Source organism: Strix uralensis, chromosome 19, assembly GCF_047716275.1.
Source record: "Strix uralensis isolate ZFMK-TIS-50842 chromosome 19, bStrUra1, whole genome shotgun sequence".
Taxonomy (NCBI): Eukaryota; Metazoa; Chordata; class Aves; order Strigiformes; family Strigidae; genus Strix; species Strix uralensis.
Window position 1 is genome coordinate 12,386,190 of NC_133990.1, and position 9,495 is coordinate 12,395,684.

Below are 9,495 nucleotides of genomic sequence, written 5' to 3' on the forward strand. Positions count from 1 at the left end.
AAAGCTGGAAATCAACAGCTAGACCCCAACTGATTTAAATTAGCAGAGAGCCACTCATGCTAACAAGGCTGTGTCAGCCAACCCTGTGTGCGAGCAAAGTCCAGCCTAAAAATAAAATCCATATAAAATGTCCTGCTCATCACATCTAAGCAGAGCTGATCCTGCTGCTCCCTCCCCTCCTGACTTGCTGGTGCAGGCACTGCTGGGGCTTTTGGTTCTCCTTGCTCCCCTTTCTTTGGTGTCTCTGAACCTTCATTTTCTGTGGGGGCTCCTGTCACGGCAGGGTTGTGTTGAGGCAGATCACATGTTTTCTCGCCTCCCAAATTCCTAGCCCCCTCTTTGCACTCACTGAGGCAATAAATATGGTTTTGGCTTTAATTTAATAGCTAAAGACCTGAAGTCCCAATGAACTTTAATCAAGATGCTTATGATCTGATCTTAGCTGTGCTGGAGATGGTTTTGGTTTGGGGTTTTTTTGGTGGGTAAGGGAGAGTTGTATATTTTGGACACAAGTCCTGACCAAAACCATAAAAATTTTTAGATGCCCCATTTGAGTTGTTTTAAGACCTTTGATTTTATTCCAGAAAATGCTGAGCAGTGTCCCTCTGAATATAACACCTCTATTAAATGAGAAGTTATTAAATGAGGATTAAAATGAGGCCCCTTTTAATTACCTAATAAAAACACATTACAATTAATGTACTTAAAAGATGTGTTACTGCTGAGAATTGTGGCCATATTTAGATACAGAATTTCCTGACCTTTCTGGTCTGACAAACCAGTTATTCAGAATCCAGACATCTTCATGACCCCTTTAAAATAAGTGTAAAAATGAATCAATTATAACAGCGGTATTTCTGAATTGTGTATTATATGTATTTTTGAGAGGCTGACAGAAAATGCTTGCTTTTGAAAGGTAAGATGTGAATGGGGACTAAAAGCATAATGTTCTTTGTTCAGATTATAATAACATTTTCAGTGCTTTGCAACTCTCCTGAGTGTCTGTCACGTCCTCCCTAGGGTCAGGCTTCAGCGACTGAAAACCAGTGTGTTAGCAACACAGGAGGAGCTGTGAGTCTGGTTCAGAAATAGTAGTGAGATCATTCGAAAACCTTGCTCAGACCTTGCTGTGTGGAGCCGGGCAGGGGGATTGTCCCAAAGCCTGTTCAGACCTGCTTGTCCTGTTAATAATGTGTTGGATTGTCTTCCCACCTCTCTTGTTTTTTGGGTATTCCTCCATGGGATGGCTGACACCTTTTTTTTTCCTTAAAAAAAAAAAAAAAAAGGAAAAAAAAACCCCAACCACCCAAGTCATGAAACCTTGAACTTCGAAAGAAAAGCCATGTGCCGAGTTGTGCAAATAGAGCGTGGTGTGCCAGGGGTGACCAGGCTGCCCGAGCCAGCTGAGCCATGTGCTGGCGACAGCCCTCGCTCTCAGAGGCGGGGCCCTGCCTTTGTACACGGTGAACGACAGGGCCAAGCTGGGAGGATGCTCAGCATCTGCAATACAAAACTGCGTAACGTTTCCTGCAGATTAGACAACTAAATGTACAAAGTATTTTATAAAGCTGCGACTGCTGGTGAGACCACCAACAAACAGTTGGGGAGGAGGCAGTGATCTCGGATGAGGCAGGAGAACAGTATTTGCAGTATTGTCTGAATCCCAAATATTTGGCTGAGTAAATTAACCCGTGAGCAAATAAACCCCAAACTGTGGAAATCTTCACATGGCTATAGCAATGCGATTCCCATTTCCATTATGCCTGGAATTTAATGGACTGCTGAAGTTTGACCAAAAGGCATTTCTTGTGTCAAAATGAAAAATTACAGATCAAAAGGGTGACTTTGCAGACAAACATATCGATCTAAAGCCTGGGTGACACAGACTTCCTGGAAGAGAGCCCAGAAGCATGTCTGTGTTTAAAGTCAAATGGCTGTAGCCTTTTACCACTGATGAATAAAAAATGTTTTTGTCTGCATGCCGAAGGCTCAAGCAGAAACAGAAATTACTCGATTTGTTCTGCTGGAGGAGCAGGTACGTGTTTGAGAATAGTAATCCATTGAATGCTGCAGTATTCGGTAATTTTAAAAAATGACGGTGAGATAGGAAATTTTTCCCCCCTTGAAAACTCTGTTTATGGCAACTGTAGGAAAGGCAAAGCAAGTCTCCTCATGCTGTGTTCAAGGGGCAGAGTTACTGGTGTCCCCTCCCCCACATGAGGAGGGGAGCAGTTGTGAAGTTCCTCCATGAGGATCCCAGTTGTATTTTTGCTTTGGTACAGGAGTAGCAAGTTTTACAGAGATCCAGTCCTGAGAATGCTGCTGTCATCTATAATTAAATATTAATGAAAGGTACCAGGTGTGCCTCCATGACCAAGATGAATGAAAGGATCAGCACAGCATGCTGCTGCTCCTCTGAAAACAAGGTGTAACATCATGAGTGGTGGCAGAGGGATTTTGTGACTGAGCTCAGTGGGCACCCAGGAGAGGGAGTGGGAGTCCTTACTGCCGTGCAGGCATAGCGTGAAGCAGTGTTTGGTGCCTTGCTTTCCCAAGGTAACCCGTGAAAACAGAATTTAAATGGAAAAAGTAGTGCTGAATGGCAGCAAGGGCTTCTGTGAAGCCCAGAAGATGCCAGCTGACACTCCAGACAGCATGTCTGAAATAAACTTCAGTTATGCAGGGAAGGAGGAGCTAGGGGGATGGATGGGAGATTTCTAATCTCATCTCCTCCACAGTCTGTGACCTCAGCAGCATGGGGCCTGCTGGTCACAGAAGCCCTGTGCCTCTCCCTCTTTCTCTCTCAGGTGCTTATTCATGTTCCTGACTGTAAACTGCATGAAAGAAAGAGAGGCTCAGAGCCCAGGCCTGGAAGGTGTGTGCACGGGGGTTCTCCTTATCCATCTGAGTACCTTCCTGCATTTACCACTGAGTGAAGTTTACCGCAGTCAGGAAGCTGTTGCACCATGAAGGGCAGTAACATGAGTATAGCTTTTACTTATTATGACCTTGGTGTAAATTGGAAAAAAATTATATTGGAGCTGATGAAATTATATGTTTGTAAATGCAGTGCCATGGTAGCAGAGTCAGATGCTGGATTAATATTAATATAGCTTCTGAACTACTAGTCCTCATATGAATCTCATATTATGGAGAATAATTTCCTTTGCATTCAGCACAATACAGCTGCACTGGCCTGGTGATTTGGGTGACAAAGCCAGGCTTCAGAGTCCAGCCTGAGACATCATGTCAGCAGTGCAAAAAGCATCAACAAACAGGACAAGAGGCAAAGGGCACAGACTGAAACACAGGAGGTTCCGTCTGAACATCAGGAAACACTTTTCAAGCGGGGGTGAACTGAGCACTGGAACAGGTTGCCCAGGGAGGTTTTGGAGTCCCCATCCTCGGAGATACTCAAAAGCCGTCTGGATGCAGCCCTGGGCAGCCTTCTTTTAAGTGGCCCTGCTTGGGCAGGGGGTGGACCAGGTGACCTCCAGAGGTCCCTCCCAACCTCAACTGTTCTGTGATTCTGTGAAACTCCTTTGCCTTTGAAGTTTGTACTGTTTGCTGCTGCCTGAAAGACACAGGGCCAAATGTGCCCCTGTACTAACAGTAGTGGCTTCTTCAGGGTGATGCTCCCCGTGACTGTGGTTTGCCATCTCGTTTGTGGCAGCTGTAATTCAACCTGCAGTGCTGAGTTGGTACAATAATCTAAGTTGAAGATTTTAAACTGTATATGAATTCAAGGCAAGGACAGCCCAATATAGAATCTAATGTTTACTGTCTTTGAAGAAGCTATAATAAACTTAGACAGGAAGCTCAAGCAAGAGATGGAGCAATCAGCTAGCATTGCAAATATGTTAGAGGGTTCTTGGGAGCTCCAGCCTGAAACTTTTGTATGTTATTGCTGGGCACTGTGACCGTCAGTTGAGCCCAGATAGTCATAAGAGTTTGATGGCATTGTGCAGTTTGCATTGTCACAGCCTTACTGGGACTGTGAGGACTGTGCATCTGAATCAATGGAATCGTTGTCACTAATTTCACAGGGATTGTATTCAAGTTCAAACACATATTTCATAATAGGACAAGGAAAATAGGAGGCATATGAAGCTTTACTGGCGTAGCTGGTTTTAAAACCTCGTTTCATACTCCCAGCGTGTAGATGGGAGGAATAATACTGTTGCAGCATCTTTAATTTTAAGAAAGCACCTTGTATAGTCCTGCAAACACTGTCCCCTCTCGGCAGTCACTGCAGTGCCTTGGTGCCCATGTAAGACCTGTGCAGTGAGAAATGAGCTCCCACTCCCTGTGAGCCTCTGCTTGAGCTGAATTCCTGACTCCCGTCCTTTCATCACTCCGGGCCCAACTAAGAGAGTACTTGCGAGCTACCAAATATAGAATGTGTGCAGCTTATTTCACAACTGGAACTTGCAAATGATGGAGCGGATTTCATGGACTGAAGCCCCCCAGGGAGGGAGCATTACAGTAAATAATGTTAGTGCATTTGTTTAATCCCTGGGGATTGTGGAACGTAGGATTAAAGTGGGCTAAGGGGACTTCCCCATTGACAGCTGCTCCTCTGTGCACAAACACACACACACAATTTTTTTTTTATATGTAACTTGTTCAGCCCCAAAGAATTTAAACTGCATATGGCACTGTGCATAACATGACCGTTGTTTCCACATCTGGTTACACATATCTGTCTCCCCCAGTAATTGTCTTTAATAGACACAATTGGGGATGAGGTAGTTGTACTAAGAGGAGACATAGCTCTGTGTTTGAACAGGAAGCCATTATTTCTGAGCTTAATCATAGCTCGTTAGTCCTGTGACTTTTCTCCTCTCCCCCATATACACACAAGCACACATGCTTTAAATATGAAGGCCCCATTTATGGTGGGGCATTAATCTTGTACTGACAATTTGCCAGAGGTTCTTTGGATGGGCAGAGCCTTGGCCAGTGAGCAGAGAACCGGACCATGTCTGAGTGGTGACCGGAGGCTGGAGCTCACTGGCGTTATGTGGGTGCTCAGAGCTGAACAACCAGGTCGCAGTAAAGATCTCAGAAGGACTGCAGTTTCTATAAATCTTTAAAGGACTTGGCTGCTCGGTGTTCCTGCAGAGGTACATGGGGTCAGGCCAGCTCCTTGCAGTACATCATATCTGTGCGTTTTAGAACTTGTAGTCATAAACTTGCTATTCCTGTTGTTCTGATTTAAAAAAAAAAAAAAGTTCTGACTCAGGATCTCCAGCATGGATTCATATTTTTGGGTGAAGACTAACGAATTTCATCCTGTGCCATCAATTATATCTCTCGCTACATTGTGTTCAAGTTTAACTCCTTTGACAATCCAGTCTCTTTGTCAACGAGGTCTGGTGCCGAACTACCAAGCTGTTGGCTACAAGCCACGCTTGCTTACATTCTGCTTAGTACCACACGCTGGAAAGTTAACAAATCAATGGATCTACTTGCAGAGAAAGGTATTGCATAAGCATAGGCAGGATGGAGAAAGAAAAACTCAGATTAATGCATGCATTCAACTAGACCAAACTGCATCCACCGGGTCTAAGTGTGTCCCAGTCCCCAACATGCAGTCCAGTCTCCCACTCACAGAAGCTGCCTACTGACTTTGAGGTATCGTGCCAGTCTTTCACGTTGTGAGGCCTTTGTGAAGACCTATAAAGAAGCTACTACATCTGGTTCGTGGCACTTGTAAAAATGCTTTCTTTTTTCCAAACGGGGCTATTTTGAGAAGTGATAGAATCTATTGTTCCGTAGTTATTGTTCTGGGCTATTGTTGGTCTAATGTTATTAATATATTAGCCCTTTGGCTGCCAAACGGCTTGAAACAAACTGCTTATGTTTATTTTTAGAATTGTGAAAGTTGTGATGCTTTACAACTTGATATGCTTGTGATTACATCTGAACCGAATGCAGAGCTAATCCTCTTCCCAGCTCCCATCCAGGCAGGGGCTGTAGTCATGCGTTCCCAGCACAGGGGTTCTGCACACCATGGAGAGCAGCCAGCAGGTATTTGTGAGGGGAGATGAAGTCCAAAGACCTGACCTTCTCAGGTACGGAAGTGCCTCCTGCCAAGGGAAGACTTGCCTGAAATGTGCCTTATCCAGTTACCACCAAAGGGCTGCCAGTGCCGTCAGTGGAAGTGGGAGCGGGCTGCTGGCAGCTGAGCACGGCTCATGGGATTGGGCTCCCTGCATGAGAGCTCCTGCTGGGCAAAAGCGTTGTGTGAAAGTCTTGCCCTGCTCTCATGGAAATTAAGAGGCGCTTCACATCAGTACCAGTGGGGACAAGACAAAGACAAGAGGCAACATGTATGAGGCTGCTGAAAATAGCAAATTTAAACAGTTGGTCAGGACATCAGCTAAGCAGTATGCCATCAGCTTTAATTAGGAAGAAACTCCTCCATTCCCTGGCTCACGCTCTTCCTTCCATACATGTAGGTGCATTATTTGCTTACACATAGATACATTATTTGCTATGAATTTGTTGTGTTCAGCGTTGGTCTGTGGTGTTATGAGCAGCTCTTTGATACAGCCAAAGAACAGTATTTAAAAAAAAAAAAAAAAGAGAGAATGAGAATAAGAGGTTGGCAGATGTAACTTGTAGTCTCTGTAAGAGTAACAGTCTTTTAATTTCTAAAAGCTGTTGAGGCCTTTTCTCATTCAACCCAAGTGATTTCTACAGCATCCAGGCCTTCACCAGAGAAAAGGTTAGTGTCTTTTACACAGTTTTTGGAAGTCTTCATTTCTGCCAGTACTCACTGGGCATCATCACTGCAGAACAAATTATTGGGTGTCAGGTGTCACCATTCCAGATGGTCATGAAATTTTTAATTTCTATGCCTTATTTCCAAAATGCTCATACAACTTCTCCCTCTTTCAAACCTTTTTGCCCATGGTCCATGATTCACTTTGCATTCTACCATCGGCTTTAAACAACATGTTCCTTGGCTCTAAATATTCATCAGGCTTCCAGCCAAGGAACACGTTCTTCTGTGTAGAGGATGGCTTCGCAGTGTTGATCGAGAGCAGTTAGACGACAGATTGGTTCAAGTTCTCGCTGTCGCGTTCTATCCACACAAGCCAGGTAGAGTCACTTGCCACGTCCATAATGATGCTGATACCGTAAAGCTCTGGGCACGCAAAGGCTTCTAGTGCAGCCTGCATACATGTGTCCGTCTTGTGTGGGTTCTATATAGACACGGGAAAAAATTCAGTGTAGACAGCAGGGATGGGCATCTGTGTCCTGCTGAACCCAAATATTTAAAAGATGAGTCCTCTGGATGCTGGCTTTGATTTTTGTTAGCTTTAGCTGTTGAAGCCCAGTTTGGAACTTCTTGCTTAGCTGAGGTTTTTCTACCAGGTACAGAAGAAATGATGGAGACATTCCCATGCGTTGGTAATGCCATCCCATCACATAAACTCAAGCTAGTCTGCATCTCTTGTGGGCCTGCTGCTCAACTTGATGGAGCTGTGTTCCTGCTGTGATCTTTGGTGAACATCAGTTTGATTGCTGACACCTCGCACGAACAGTGTGTGATCTCCTCTCTCTTTGTAGGACAGAACCTTGCAAACCATTCCTTATGTTTATGGTGGCTTCAACATGCTGCTGGACTGGTCACCACTTTGCTATTGGGCTGGAGTAAGCTGTTCAGGGGTATGGCCATGGAAAGAGCTGAAGCTTTTGGGGATGGGGAGTGTGTTTTGTCCCCTTTTCCACAGTTTGGCATTTGGAGGATCTGTAGGAAAGATTAAAGGGAGGTGCAGTACCTGTCCAACCCTCTATAACCTGTGGGCAGGGCCTGTACACTCTGGGTTGGTATCCATGGTATATAAAAGTTTCATTCCAAAAAGCCCAGAATGCTGAAAAACATGACGCAGGTGAGGATGTGCAGAGGAATAATGCAAGACCCAAAAGCAGGAAGAAAGAAAATTCCTTTTTCATGGCATTTCAGCTGTCCCTTCTTGACTTGACCTTGCATTACTGAGGGCATTGCGGTATTTCCTTAAAACACTTTTTTAACTTTGTGGGTAAATGAGTGGGGCTTTACAAGACCTTTCTAGTTCTAGACTGTGTGCACTGTGTAGCTGTGCTTTGGTCCCAGGTGTTCTCGGTCACCCAGGGGCGTTCACCGGCTTTACTGGGTACCTGCGCGAAAAGGCGCGGGAGGGCAGAGCGTGTCCCCCGCATGGCTGCGCCGAGGCCCGCGGGAGAGGGCTGCACACACGGGGCGATGTTGGCTGTGGGCGACTTGCGCGACTTGCGGAGGGGGGGCCCGCCACGCGCTGATCGACCCCCGCCGGGGCGATCCCCAGGGCGTGCAGTGCGGCCGAGGGTCTCCCAGCGTTTGTACCGGCGCAGGGGCGGGGAGGCTCCGGCAGCTCCCTCAGCCCAGCCCGGCAGCTCCGGCTTCCTCGGCGTGGCCTGCGCGGCCGGTCAGCCCCGCCGGTCCCGCTCCCCGCCTCCCGCTGCCGCTCCCCCGCGGCCCAGCCGCCGCCGGCGGGGAGCGGCCGCCAGGGGGCGCCCTCCGCCCTCGGTGGGCCGCGGGGCGCGCGGGCTGGCGCGGCGGGGCTGCCCCGGCGGCGGCGCCGCCGGCGGGAGGAGCGCGGAGGAGGAGGAGGAGGAGGAGGAGGGCGGGAGGCGGCCGGCTGCGCGGCGGCGGGACGGCGGCGGGCACCGGGAGCCGCGGCGCCCGTTTCCTGCCTGGTGCGGGGCCGGCGGAGCGTCGGGGAGGGCAGCAAGGGGGGTGGGGGGTGGGGAGGGCAGCCCGGGAGAGCCTCCAAATCTGCCGAGCTGGGCTGCAGCGGGAGCTGCCCGGCGCAGGGGTGGGGACTGGCCGCTTCCTTAAACGGCGCGGGAGCGGCGGAGCGGGCCCGCACCGCCCCGGTGCGCCGGGCAGCGCCGACCCTCCCGGGACGCGGCCGCAACACGTGGAGCAAACTTTCGAGGGATGTGTGTCTGCCGCCGGACAGAAACTCCCCCGCATCGGGATTGCGCCGTAATGTTGCACGGAGCAGCTCGCCTCTCTCTGGTTTGATGGTTTTTGGGTGTTGGTTTTTGGCCTTTTTTTTTTTTTTTTAAATTGCTGCTTTTGGGTGTTTTGTGTCTGGTCTTTTTTTTTTTTTTTTTCCTCTTTCCCCTACTTCTCCTCTGCTGCTTGTTGGGTCGGGACTTTTAAAGCTCGCTGGGGCAAACGCAGCGTGTGAAAAGCCGAGAGAAATGTTGCAGTGTCCCTTGTGGCAACGATTTCTTTTTTTTTTTTTTCTTTTTTTTTTTTTTAAATTTTGCCTTTTGCAAGGGCAAAGAGGAAGGGTGGAAAAAATCCCAACGTGATCAATACCAGTTTAAATACCCATCTGCAAGCAACGGGGCTGCGGGAGGCAGGAGAGGGGACCGCGGTCGCCGGCTGCTTCTCCCCACTTGGTTGTAGCTCAGCCCGAGTCCTCCCTGCGCGTAATCCCGGGGACCTGC